The following is a 15,378-nucleotide window of genomic DNA, read 5'->3' on the forward strand; positions in this document are numbered from 1 at the left end:
TATATGTACATGCACTGAAAACATCAGTGACCAAATCAATCTATTTATCTGATGGTTAAAAAATAATTGTAATAAATCAGCTGCAGAAGTGTAGTATGAAGTCCCAAAACAGTATCCCTCCCTAGTAAAATCAATTCAAAATATTGTTTAAGGTTAAAGAAGAAAGGAACAAATTTATGTCAGCAGAAAGAGTTTGAGCACTTAACTCTTTGAGGCAAAGGTGTGGTTTTAAAGTTTGTTAGTACTTACTTTAAATTCAATCTGAAATCTGAAATGCCTTAAACAATTTCCCTGGCAACATGTTACCCTTCTAATACCCTATAGTGGATCATTACAACAGGTAGAGCCTAATTTATTGAGATGGGAAGAAAGGGTGACAGATAACTGGCACATATCTAGGAAGATTTCTTGTATGTATTGTATACATGCACGTTTATTTACTATCATACATGATACAATCAAATCATTTTTCTTTCTAAAAATGATTCTGAATGAATTCCCCATCACATATCTAAGCCTCATTCCCTTAATAGCAGTGAACAATCTATGCCCTTTCTATCAAAAAGAAAAGGGGATATCATTGTTTTTGTTTGAATAACATGATTAATGCTAAATAACACAGCTATATACATTCTAAAGAAAAGGAAAGGTAAATGGATTAATCAATTGACTGTAGTCTTTTTTTTCCTGTGTTGAGATCCATTTTGGGATAATCACTGAGTGTTTATGTTGAATTTCCCCTCTTTGTGGGAGAGCTGATTAGTACAGTATCACTAGCAGGGGTCTCCATTAACGAAGTAACTTTGCTAAAGAACATCTTTCTAAAAAAATATCCATGACAGAAACAAAAATACAATAATTGTGCTGTGAACAAGCTGAGCTCCTGACCAAAAGAGTATGCAAACAATGGACAAGAGAAACTTATTTCCACAACCCACAGCCCTCCTGGGAACCACACATTACTGTCAGTACCATTTACATGCAAGATGCATCTCTACCTGTTTGTCTGTACACAGTCCAACACCCTCGAACTTCGGATCCTGACTGGGGCTTTTGCATGTACCCATAAATTTATAATTTATTGCATCCAAAAAAACCTACAGTAAAATAACATTAAGGTTGCAATGTCAAGCACTGAAATGTTAGGTAATGCCAGAATTAAGGTTTTCTGTGCAACCTTAATTCAACCACCTTGTGATTATGCATAATGATACAGTAATTACTTACATGATCAGAAACTACTTTTTCCACAGGCCCTATCTCATTCAGTGCATGGGATGGACAGTGTTCTTCATTATATCTTTTTATCCATATCATTCAATGTGTAGCTCTAAGCATTATTTACTAAACACTATCAAAATCCTGGCCTGAATATAGAATTATTAATTTTCTCATGGGCTTTTCTCTGGGTCTGTGTTCACAGTATCCTAGTTATTTGCAGACATTTATGAATTTATCTTGAAAACACCCATGTGAGGTGAAGTGGTAGTATTATTCCCATTTTACACATGGGGAACTGAGGCACAGCAACTAAAGTCAAAGGTGTTAACTGATTTTGGGCACCCAATTTGATTTACATAGGATCTGATTTTTTCAGAGTATTTAGTATCATACAGCACTTCGCATGCTCAAAATACAGCTTCCACTGACCTCAACTGTAACTGTGAGTGCTCAGCACTTCTTCAAATCAGATGCCAGGGTATCTCAAGTTTGGCACTCAGAAAATGAACGCACAATTAGTGGCCACATGTGAAAAGTTTGGCTTAAGCGACTTGCCTCCCATCACATAGAATGGGAGAAGCAGGGATACAATCAAATTCTCCAGGGTGATATTCAACTGCCTTAACCCTGAGATCATCCTTTCTTTTCCTGCAATTCCCTGCCTCGTTCACCACACACTATCCAACTTCTGCAACAAATGAAGAGAGAGTGCTACAGACAACAGAATCCTTCGCTATGCAGCCCTGATTCACCCCAATCTTGTGCACTGAAAGAGGCAGAAATCCCAAGGCATAGTGGTAAACCCACCTGCCCTCCTCGTGGTGAATTCCTTCTCACACCCATGCCTCTCTTTTTTTATTTTGTCCCTATATATATATATATATATAGTATTAAGGTACAATTCAACTCTGAGAAGTGACAATGTGAAGATTCCATACCCTATAGTGTCAATGACTCACAGATCAATTTTTTTCAGTATATAACGAGAAAGGCAGATAATTTTTACAGCTGATGGCCTCTCTTACTCAGCATGGGATCAGAAACATCTAACTGGGTTTTTTCTTGCTCATACATCATCCCTAGTAATAAAGATTCTGTGGACCAAATTTAGAGTGCAGTGGAGTTGTACAATTACTGTTAACTGAAGGCATTGTTTTCCCTTTAACATCTCACTAGTCACTTCTAAAACCCACAGATTTTTTTTAATTTGATTTATAAAATGTGTTTATCAGATTTCTAAGAATATGCACAAAATTAATATATGACAACACAGGAATTGATCAGTTGCTCCCATGTCAATTAATAGATTCAGCCAGAGTCCCCCATTCCCAGAAGATTCAATTAAATCCTCACTCCATATTATTCAGGAGATGAAAGCTTGTGCAAATAGATGAGCCATGCTGCATGTCCTGAAGGGCAACAAATGCAGGTTCTACCCAGTAGGTGGAGCAAGTTAATGAGTTGGTCCATTTGTTTTAGAATCTCCTGTTAAACAAGTATCCGGGGGTAGCCGTGGGGGCTGTTAGCTGGAGCACCTCAGTTGATTTCAAATGTTGTGACAGAGCATGAGGAGGGATCTTGAATGCAGTCAGGACAGGACCCACAACATTAAGGACTTAATAGGTGAAAGACAACAACTTGAATTGCACCTCAAAATAAATCAGAAGCCACTGTAGACTGCAGAGCACAGATTTTGTATGATTTCACTGAGATATGCCACTAGATAAGCATGCAGCTGCCAACGCAGAAGCTGACTCTCTCAGTATAATCCTAAAGAGAGGGTAGTACTCTAATTCAGGAATTGATCAAAGGCATGGATAAATGAAACAGGGCTAGATTAAATTGGGACAAACCTAACACATCAGAGAAAAAATAATTTCCCTTCAATTCTAGGACTTCTTACCTTAGCCAACTATATCTGATAAGTAATCTTAAATGCTTGCATAAATCTGATTACATAACATCAACTGCTCCTCCCTTACCATATAACTATATAAAAATATGAAAAGGTTACCCTTGAAAAAATAGTAATCCAATGTATGATCATTTCAAGAGGACTGTGTATGTAATTGCTCCCCAGTGTGAGTTAGGGTGTCACAATCAGGTCCATTACAGTTATTAGTACCTATCCAGCACACATGGCAAATGGGATGAGGGTGTCACAAGCTGTTAATTATAACTGGAAAAATACAAAAAAGTTTGTTTTCTCCATAAGAGGGACAATTAATGGGAAATAAGGACCCTTTAAGTGAAGATTATTAGTTTGTAACCTCAGGATTAGAAGGTCTAATCGGGAAGCTGTAAATAAGCAAATTACCAGCTATCAAAAAAATTATCACTATTAAATTAAATCAGCATCCTTTAGGCAAGCTAACATTTTGTTTGCCTGGAGGCTACTTCTGAAATGAACTGCAGTGAAGAAAAGGCACATAAATAAAACAGATGATTTTTAAAAGTTCATTCTGTATGTACAGACTTGAAAAACAAACTTTCATACACAAAGCACAGTATTTGTAAGAACAAAGTAACAGCATGATGGGTGATCTCCCTGTACAACACAAGATTAAATATATTCTTGTACAGCTATTTGTCCCCTTCTTACTTTAAAGGTGACTTTTATATTGTAAAATCAGTTAGAACATGTGCGCCTTCTGAAGGTCAAACTGGAGAGTGCTTTTTATCATGAAACCTAGGTAGATAAAAGCCTACTTGGTGATTTATGTTTGCACACCATACAAAATGTCAACTATAAAATGTAACCTTGGTCAGCTCCTCAAACAAAATTGACTCAGGGTTGCCCTTAGTGGCCAGAATCACAACTTGTACTGAGCAGCTCATAAAAGGCTCTGCTAAAGTCTATCTTTTGGAAAACTTTCCCCCATTTTTGGCACATTTTGGCACTCAAGAAAGTGAAGGCCTGATAACATTGACTAATGCCTGCAGTGAGCATACATATTTATAGGTCAAATGTACATTTTCCCATCCTCCTCTGGTAGTGAACTTCCTGCTGGGCTTCCTCTGATATTCCCATATAAAGATCTTGTGAACAGTGAGAACAAGAAACAATGTCAGCTATTTATTAGTGACCTAAATGCTCAAGTTGAGATAAGTTACATCCAGATGCTTGCCTACTGAAACTAGGTGGATGCTGATTTTTGTTCTTCCTGAAACCTGTAGGAAAGTCATTATATGGTAATTGTTTCTTTATATACGTCTTAAGTATCTCCTAATATCTTGAGAACCATTCTGCTGTGTAAAGTAACCAATTTGTCTTAGTCCTTCAAACAGCTGTGTAAGAGTAGTTTCACTGTATGTGTCAGTCACAGCAAAGGAAAGCTCCATGTTTGCAAGTTTATGAAAATAAGTTTTTTTAAATAAAATGTTGCAAAAGCTACATTTTCTGTCTGTAATCTCTGCTCATCCTCCTCCCACCACTGCCAAATTAGGAAAGTGAGTTGGAACTGGCCTCTGTATGAATGTTCAAAGGAAATACCAGGCATTATCAGACCAATGGTCCATCAATCTGGTATCCCGTCTCCAGCCGTGGCCAGTACTAGATGCTTTTGAGGAAGAATCTCCATAATGAATTATTATAAATTTAACCTGTCCACAGCTTTTAAGTCCCCAGCAGTTAAGTGGCTGGTTATGCCCTGAAGCATGAGTGCTTAAACACTTCATACTTTTTACAATCCTAACTGTAACTGTGGATGTTCTCATTTTCCATATAAAAGTCTAATCCTTTTATTGAATCCTACAAAGATTTTCAACTCAATAGCCATGTGAAAACATAATTAAACAAACAAAACAAAAAATCTTTGGTTGTGGTCTTATACCTCAGGTCCTGAGTTCTAACTTGTTTATTTTCTAGATATGTAAATCACTAGTGTACTTAATAGGGTGTACTGTAGCATATTTTAAGAAAATAGTTTTCCTGAGATAGAGGCTACAACTCAATCACCATTAGTACTGTTGCCTCACACAAATTATTCCTAAAACACCACAGATTTATTCCTATACAAGGTTCTAGTGTACGGAAAAGAAAACCAATATGGTTATCTTATTTAGTTCCTGATTTGTGCACCAGCATTGCAAAAAAAGAGGGGTCACATTAGAAGAATGGGCTTAACTATGCTCATGGAACTGTGTCCTGCCTGATGTGTACTACTAGATATTGCAAGCCTCTGTGAATATGCCCAGTATATATCAGGATTTTCCAGACTCCTCAGACTGAGCTGAATATCTAAACAGCTAATATAATAATGGGCCTCCTCTACTAAAGTCTGACTGTTGGTAACCAATGCAGAGGTGTCTGCCTGAAACCACAGACAGACTGAAACAGTAGCTCTGAGAGTGGTAATCTGCCTCATTGTGTCCCATGGGGTGTTAACTGCAAGATCCACTGCTGAGAGCAGGGGAAAGGAGGGGTAGCCAATAACACTCCAGCAGAGAACTCAATGTGGGAGAAGGGGAAGAGTGCAGCAGGCCTGTCCCACTCACCCACCCAATCAGCTGCCCCAGAAACAGTGGTGTAAGTATCAGGCACCGGCTGTTGCTACCCAAGTGCTCCTGAGGAAGGGGAACCCTGTTGCACCATATAGCTGCCCTTCCACCACCACTTCAAGTAAAGGGCAGGGCCACAGCACAGGGGCAGAACCATGGCATGCCTATGGCCCCAGATCCCTTCAACCATATTATGTTTGCTTCCTACATAGGTTCAGGGCTCTGTGCACTTGTCCCCTCTAGTTTACCTGCACAGGGCCAGCCATAATTTTACCAATAGTATATATTCTGCAAAGAAGTGCTGATACTGCCCAATGGACATACACTTGGGCTCTTGCTCCTCTGAAAAGTAATGCAACAGAAGAGGTAAATGCTAATTTGCAATCTGGACTTGTACATAAACACTTTGAAGACAACTAGTTATCAACAAATAAATAGTTTGCAACTGCACAAATATAAACACCAATCTACAGTACTGTAAATAAAAAGACTCCAAAATTAATTTGCATTGTATACAAAGATTTATGTATGAATTTAAATATTTATCTACTAGAGTATGCTTGCAACACATGGTATGCTTGACAAATAGCAAAGTGAAGATCATATTTAACAAGTAAATACTGTATTCAGTGTTTATTCATCCTTCGCTGTAGTTTTCTCATCAACGCTTCCTTGAAGAATATTTGCAAAAAACTTAACAGATCTGGATTTCTTAAAAAAAATAAAAAAAGATGGGCAAGAAAAGCAGAGTATCATCACATTTTCTATTGAAATGATTGTTACTCCTTTGAAGGAAAAAGCTAGAAGAGCAATGAAAAGACTTTAGGGAAGAGGACTTTTAGAAGGAGTTCTCATTTCATACAACATGCCCCTCAATAAAACTTTGATAATATATTGCTTAAAAAAATAATATATTTTACTGACCCATCCATAAACTGTGGTAAATATAAACACACAGCCAAATAAGTCAAGTCATTGCTTATCTAGTGGCTATTAAGCATTTATAATATACTTTATGAAAGATTTACAAAGCCACAGGCTTATCTGGGAGTACTGTGAAATGCAGCTCTCTCCACTGGGTTTAATACAGAGCTATTTGATGTGTTCAGAGGGGTAAATTCAAAGCTTGCTTGTAAATCTTGTCTTAAAAATATGTAATTTTAAATGTGTAGGGGGAAGGGCTTTGTGTTAGCTGTAATTATGGCTTGTAATTGCCCACTAAATTAAAGAAACAAACTTCTCTTATACCTACACTTTATTAGTTGCATAAAATCCACAAGTGTTTGTGAGCACTCCTTCAGAATAGCAATTAGTACAGTGGTGCTTAGAAAACAAATTTACCTTATTCTGGGCCTTGTTCCTTTTATTCTGATGAACCAACAATACCATTCCTTTTAACAATTTTGTAACAATTGATATTTCACTAGCTACTCACATACAGTTAACTGGTTTGGAAATTTTCCATTGATAGCTTAATCAGTTTGTAGATGACATGGCATAATATGCCATCTTACATTAAATACCCTCTCTAGCCCAAATTCTCATTTACGCTGTCCCTTTATACTGTTCTAGCATTAATTACATACTGTATATACTCACTTTAAGATCCCTTCACATTCCCAAAGCGATGCACAACTGTAACTGGAATCTGGTTTTATCAGTCAGATTCTTCATTTTCTTGCAATGACATTTACAGTAAACACAGTTTACACTTGCAGATATTTACACTACAGCAAAGTGGATGTAAAACGTTACCCTTCTGATCTAGTAGTATACAAAATCCTCTTTACACGGACATAAATAACTATACAAGGTTCATGGAAATGGAGAATCAAGCCCTAAAAGCATTCTATCAGTTGTATTCCATCAGATTGTAAGTATCATGGGTTTGTGATTTTTACTCTTCCCTTCTCTAGTGAGATAGGCTGGGAACTGTAGAGCTTACTAAGGCCCAAGGAGCGGAACTTTCCAGAGAGAACAATGGGAATTCCCCTTTTCGGCCCACAAATCGCCAAGAAAAAAAATGCTAGCCATTAGAAATTAATTAACAGTTCTACTCCCTTTATAGCCATCCAATTCTCTTTCCTGTGGACATTATGGCTCTGCAGGGCTAACTTGAGAGCAAAAAGCAGTAAAAAAACATTTTTGTCATTATATTAAACATATTATGCTGAATACACACAGGGAGTGGATCTGTTGATGGAAGATGGCACCATTTTTCCATAATTACTGTTTTTTTCCCACCTGATTAAAGCACTATTTAGTGTAGGCATGCAACACCTACCATGTTTATGGGACTTGCAGCCAGAAGTTTAGCAGCTGAAGATAGAATAATGACTTACAAGTGGGTGTGGGGTGGTTCAGCATAGCCTTAGTCCCTCAGGAGGCTTCTCTGGTGTCCTTGTCAGGAGCCTCCTGACAGGGGCGGCTCCAGGCACCAGCGCACCAAGCACGTGCCTGGGGCAGCAAGCTGCGGGGGGCGGCGTGCCAGTTGCCGTGAGGGCAGCAGTCAGAGAGCCTTCGGCGGCATGCCTGCGGGAGGTCCGCCGGTCCCGCGGCTTCAGCGGCGGGGACGCCTAAGGTGCGGGACCGGCGGACCTCCCACAGGTGCGCCACTGAAGGCTGCCTGACTGCCGTGCTTGGGGCGGCAAAATACATAGAGCCGCCCCTGCCTCCTGAGTAGGTCTGTCCTCCTCCCCAGCCTCCCCATTTCTGAGCTGGATTGCTCCCTTTTCAACCCTTTCTCCAGTTGGACCGTCTCTGCAGGGCTGGGGGGGAGGCTACCTGGGCCCAGTACTAGCCTTCAGCCCACTGTGAGATTTGATTACCCTATCACAGTAGTTAAAATATTGCGGGGGGAGGGGGGGGGTATGTGCCTTATTAACACTCATGTATACAGATCATGAAGTATTTTGACATTGCTTGTATGTAAAATGAGAGTATTAAAAATATAGCATAGATGAATACCAAAATGCACACAGCTGGATATTTAAGGCAGTCAGGAGACAATGAAAACTGTATCAATCACAGTAATGTGTCTCTTTTAACTTTAAGAAACTGCTAAACAAACATAAATGTCCTAGTTGAGGATCAGCCTCATGGGACAGCAGTAGCATGCTGACATGTTAGAACAACTAGTTCAAGGGTGACCAGGTGTACTATAGAGGTGATTTGTTGCTAGGACTCGTGGGACAGAATGTTGAATGCATCCCAGTGGGACTTCCCCTCTGCTTGATTAACAGGGGTGGCATTATCAGTGTCCTTGGAGGAGACAGTACATTTTGCCTGCTAAGGGAAAGGGGGAATACTGCAGATATAATTTGATGGGGTGACAGTGCTGTGATGTGTGAAACTAGCAAGAACAGAATAATGATATTACTAATAAAAATAAAATGTGTTTACTAAAGTACATGATGGAACAGGATAGAAGCATGGACACTATAGTAATTATACAATTCACTCTTCAAAACATATTTAGCTTTAAAATACTTGATAATGGGCTCCTTGCTAGCTATACAGAAAAATGTGCTATGATCTTCTGTATGCTTCTAGACCTTGATATAAAAATCCAAATGCACTATAAACATACACTGGAATATATACTGTAGTTTGCTTAAAAACTACAAAATGTTCTCTCTCACTGTAAAGATGGTGCATAATCTTATTTTCTTTTTCAATACCCAGCTTATAAATCATGTTTTTAAAGAATTACACAGAATGAGGGCCACTTATCATGGATTTGTTGTTGTTGGTCCAAACATGCAAAAAAAAAAAAAAAAAAAAGAGAGAGAGATCAGCCAACCAACCATCATCAACACGCATTCTTCTTAATTTGCAAAATTATACAGTATATTTGATTTTTTCGTTCCCTTCCTGAGCACCATCTGCAGTATTTCAACCATGTAAAATGCTTTTTTAGTGCCATAGGGGGACTTACATAATTTACATTAAGTTTTCCTGAGTGGTACAAATGGTTTGTTAAGACATATTTGATCAAGTTAACTCATTAACTTATAGGACCAGCAACGGAAATACTTATGAGGTACAGAAAGCTATAACTATTCGTCTTTGCTTAAAACACTCAGAAATCTCCTAGGCTAACTTAGCATACTGGCTAACTACAGGTGGCTGGTTGGAGAAAGGCTAAACCTCGGACTTTTATGAGAGCTATTTGGACTAATGGCTCAACTCCAAAGTCCTGATTTAGTCTCCACAGGCTTTGTGATGATGTCTGCTGTAGAGTCCAAGAATCCCCAAAATATCTCCATTTACTTTCTTCAAAACTTAACCCTGATAATTTAACATCCCAGGACTATCATAGCAGCGGGACCACCCAGAACAGGGGAGAGGGAAGAGGCAGTTTTCCCCGAGGACCATGTTTGAGAGGGCTGCCGCTCAGGTTTGGCCCAGCTGCCCTTCTGTCATGGAGGGGTGATTGGGCCAAACCTGAACAGTACTGTGACCTCACACGCCAGGTTGCAATTCCTGGAGCTAGTTCCAGTGGGATAGGAGTTGCCGTGATGGGGTCAGTATAGTATGAGCTCTCTCCACAACCCCTCTCAGTGGTAATTTTTTGGAGGGTTCGGGGGGCCTCAAATTCAAATTTTGTGCTGGGTCCCCAAAAATCTCTGTGCAGCCCTGCATAGCAGGTCATGAAATTATGCCCTTCTTGGACAATAGGCTATATATTTCTTCATGCTGATATACACAAATGTACATCATATTTCTGACATATAACAGATTAAACAGAGATTGTCCAAAGACTACAATTATGAATACTAATTGTAGGAAAGGGCTCTCAATACAGAATGACACTGTCCATGAAATCAATTCGTTTAAAGAGAAACACAGGTGTTTTATTTGTGCCTCAGGACTGGGCTAATGGGCATGTCAAAATTCTGGCTCACGCTTGTAGAACCAAGTTTATTTAGTAAATGTTCGTTCAATGCTTTAAACATGTACAGCACTATATAAATGCCAAGTAGTGCTAAAAGTGGTAGTAGATCAGGGGTAGGCAAACTTTCAGAAGTGGTGTGCTGAGTCTTCATTTATTCACTCTAATTTAAGGCTTTGCGTGCCAGTAATACAATTTAACGTTTTTAGAAGATCTCTTTCTATAGGTCTATAATATATAACTAAACTATTGTTGTATGTAAAGTAAATAAGGTTTTAAAAATGCTTAAGAAGCTTCATTTAAAATTAAATTGAAATGCAGAGCCCCCCGGACCGGTGGCCAGGACCCGGCCAGTGTGAGTGCCACTGAAAATCGCGTGCCATAGGTTGCCTACCCCTGGTCTAGATAATACTTAGTCCTGCCCTGAGTCCCTTCAAGTCCTGTGATTCTATGATTGCAGGCCACTTGCTTGGACCATCACCACTTTTGATATGGCACAGTCAGAATTGGTTTTGCATGATTACATTTGTCCCCCCTTCTGGGTCTCATCATAGACCAGGGGTCTCAAACATGCGGCCCACGGAATTATTTCCTGCGGCCCACCATAGCTCCCCTTACCCCCCGCCTCCCCTCCCACCTCAGCGCACCGCATCCCCACTCCTCCGCCTACCTCCCAGCGCTTCCCGCCGCCAAACAGCTGTTTGGCAGCGCTTAGGAGTTTCCAGGAGGGATGGGGGAGGAGCAGGGATTTGAGGAAGGAGTTGGAATAGGGGCAGGGAGGGTAGGAGTTGGGGTGGAGATTTTGGGGAAGGGGTTGGAATGGGAGTGGGGAAGGGGTGGGAGGAGGCGGGGCAGAGAAGACGTTGTTAGCTGGATCAGCAAAACATAACCCACCTCTGGCCCTGCTGCTGCCAGCTCTCCCACACATGCTCTGGGGAGGAGGTCAGGCAGGCAGGCGGGCTCTCAGAGCTGCTGTTTAAGGCAGTATTTACAGTCACTCTCGCTCTGGGGGTGGGGATGTCTGCTGCGTGCATTTCAATGAGCCATTTCCACAGTTCTCTGAAGTTTACCTGAGTCAAACTGCCCAAGCTTGACAAACAGCCTTGCAGTTCTTCGCTCCTGACCAAGCCATTGAGCCTGCTCTTCCTGCATCCCCAATTCTCCCCTCCAGCTATACCCCGACTCACACCAACCCTCAGCCAGCCCCTTTGCCACTCTTCAAATCTCCCCTCCCTCAAGGGAGGGCCAAACACACCCGCCATTGAAATCCATCCCCACTGATCGCATGCGCAATGTGAAATGCTGGGGGAGAAGGGAGCCGGGAAAGCAGCAGCAGCCAGTCACTGGGAAAAGCCCTTTTCCTTTAACATTGGGTGGGAGGAAAAGGGAAAGCGAATCAGAGAGAAATATCATGGGAGGTGTGAAGGGGGAGACAGGGAACAGGGATCTTGGATTTTCCAGTTTACAGAAGCCAAGCCTTTTCCCCGCACCTCTCACCCTCAACAACGCCTGGATGAGAAAGAAATCCCCGATCCTTCTAGGGGACGCAGACTCTTCAACACAGGTGCTGACTGCGGAGTAAATTCGCTCAATAGAGGCCTACAACTCCCAGCATGCTCTACTCCACCTTGCACTGAGCTGCTGCCTGAGAGACAGAGCAAGGCATGCTGTGAGTAGTTGGGAAGAATGTTTGTTAAAAAGGGCAACGTATTTTGTATGAATAATTACTTTTAAAAGTTCCTGCCATTACAACTATGTTGATAGACTGTTAGTGTAGAAGATCATCATCAGTGTTACTGACCACATAAGGAATAGTTATTGGTGTTTATATTTTATTAAAACCCCTCTTCAGCATTACAGTTTTTAAAAAGTTAATACATTGACTTTTAATAGCATACTATATTATTCTTAATTTTTAAAATTTTTGACTATACTTTTGTATCGTTGTATGAAAAGGTTTCAGTGATGCAGCCCTCGGGCCTATGTACTAGTCCTCATGTGGACCTCATGTTGATTTGAGTTTGAGATCCCTGTCATAGACCATGTGAGCCATTCATAGAAAGCTAGTTGTCAGTAAGGAAGTACAATATACAGGAATGCTAGAAAATCAATGGGTCCCAAAACTGTGGCCCTGCCATTTTCTGGGTTTATTATAGTCTATGATAGTACATTAGTGTTGTGTTTTTTTTAGCAGGGCTTAACGTGGTCAGAAGAGGTCAAACAATGACGTTCAAAAGGAGGGAAGGGGGTGAAGTATGAAGAGGGGAAGGAACACTGACTTTTTCAGCATCCTGCCTTTTCTTATATATGTCACAAGATAACCTTAATAAGATCATTACAAGGAGAAACCTTGTTGCATTTCTGCAGATCTTTGTTGTTGGTTTGTTTTTCTAATATTACCAGCAACATCAAAACTATTGGAAAAATGGCAGAGCCTTTCACTGGAAGTTCACAAGAATTCATTCAGACACACTTGGTAAATATAATATACAGGTAAAGCTAGAATAACTCTCTCTGGCAAATGAAATTGTTTACAGCTGCCAAAACTGGGGGGGGGGGACAAAACAAAAAAAACCTCTCTCAGTGTCTGTTATTCCATTCTTATGGATTGCAACTCAGAGAAGAGTTGAGCTGATCATAGGTATTGCTGAAATTGTCAAAAAGCGAGAACGGTTGTAGTGAAATAAATCAGTGCTACCAGAAATGTAAAGATGTTGGAATTGGCCTTCACACTGACCACCTGTTTCATATATTCAGATGTCCCTAAAACTCCTTTTGTTTTTTCAAGGTTGGTGGTGAAATAAACTCTTTTTGTGAAACTGAAAATGGATGCGTGTCCACCACAGAACATTTCACCAACTTTTCCAGCAATGCAATTTTCTTTGCCTGGTTTTAAAGGACATCCTGTCCAGTTCAGGGCTGGATTAATTTAAAAGTAATATTGACATTTTGGTAGCATCCACACTGTGCTAGGCACTTTCCAAACATAAAAGAAAGCACAATCTCTGTCCCACAGAGCTTATAAAATATTAATTAAACAGCTGTCTCATCAGAGATTGGGGCCTGTTTGAATGAGGTCAGAGGAGAGGAGTAGTTTAAGAGTTGATCAATTTTCAGACACTAGACGTGGTTTCCTGGGGGGGGGGAGGAGGGAGAGTGAGAAAAATTCTAATAGAGGCTGTTCCCAGGAGGCTGCCATGGAAAACGTTTGATCACACATCCAAGCTTCAGCTTCTGTGTACTTCTCTAGTCTAACACATCCATTGACTACTAGGGGACATAACATGTTGGAATAAAGTCCTAAGTAAAGCTAAACACTGACAGAATAAGCTTGCAGTTTTTTTTACTGGCCTTAGGTAATTGCTTTTCTGTTGATCTCAAACAGTTTTCATCCTCACCCATATCCTAACATTGTTACTTTTAGTACATAGGATTTCCATCACACTCACTCACAGGATACAAGTTTTCTGATTTAAAAAGCCCATCATGGAATCTACATTATAACTGGAGGAAGATGGAGTTGCATTTATATATTAAATTAAAATTTCTTTCTGCCTATATTACACCAGCTGTATATGTTGATTCAGTCACACACAAGTTTTGCTCTTTAGCTTGTTGATTTATTTATTTAAAATCAGAGCTGTTTAAAAGATCCATTTCAGGGCAAATGCCCCCAGTAGGCCATGAAGACATTAAGAAACTAATGTGGCGGTATTCATTCCAGTTGTATTTATTATATGTTCTACATAAGAACAAAAGATGAAATGAAGTAACAAATGTTAATGTAAAGAAAATACTTTAATGAAAATGATACCCTCAGCCCTAACGCAAGATTCACCAACTGCCATGACCCTAATCTTAGCTCAAGGCTTCCCACTGGTGCTGATCCTATCTTGGGAGCACCAACCATCCTCAACCCTAACTCTAGCCTTGAGAGACAAAGGCTGAAGAAGTGGTCACAACTATCAGAAGAGATTGAGGAAAAGATGTCATGGTATATGCTTGACATTTTGAGTGGGTGGCAAAGATGGATGCATATTTGAGGGATACTTCATTGCTGTTATGGGGGCTTTCACTCAATCTGTAGTTGGGGTCCATGCCACCTTTGTTACACCCGTGTGTGCTTTCCTGTTGTGAATTTGAAAATGTCCGTGTCACTTACCATATTAAAACTGGGGGAGGGGGGAAGAGGGGGAACTAACAAAATAAACAAACCACACTGTACAATATCTTCAAACTTGGGATATCCCATTGCTCCCTGTTTCAGTTAGATTTGTGTGGTATGAACTAACTACAAATATTTGTCTGAAATACTAAAAGAGAAATCTGAGAACCTGGAAGCATCATAGCATCACTTACGATATGGTTGTCCACTTGCTTGAGGAAACAGCTTCTTTAATAAAGTTGTGCTATCCACTAACCATTCAGTCTTGTAATGTAGGCAAAACTTCCATTGAGGTTTGTCTGTATAAGCAGTACAGGATGAAGCCTCAATAATACCACTTCTGCTTTCCATCAGAAGTGAGTGCTACCACACCTGCTTTCTCTCTCCCCCCTCCCCCCATAGCATCCTGACCTGTGATTACATAAGGGATGCCACTTTGACAATGTGATAAATTTTGGTCTTACAGGTCTTATTTCCTGGTATCCATAAGGCAAACATTACCATCACATGGTGGTGGGGGGAACTTCACAAGAAATCTAATAAATAATTTCACGGAGGGGGGGAAATGAAGCTTCTCAGTGGCCCAAATCCTCATAAC

The sequence above is a fragment of the Terrapene carolina genome, unplaced genomic scaffold (assembly GCF_002925995.2).
Source record: "Terrapene carolina triunguis isolate 2854851 unplaced genomic scaffold, T_m_triunguis-2.0 Scaffold113, whole genome shotgun sequence".
In the NCBI taxonomy this organism is placed as follows: Eukaryota; Metazoa; Chordata; order Testudines; family Emydidae; genus Terrapene; species Terrapene triunguis.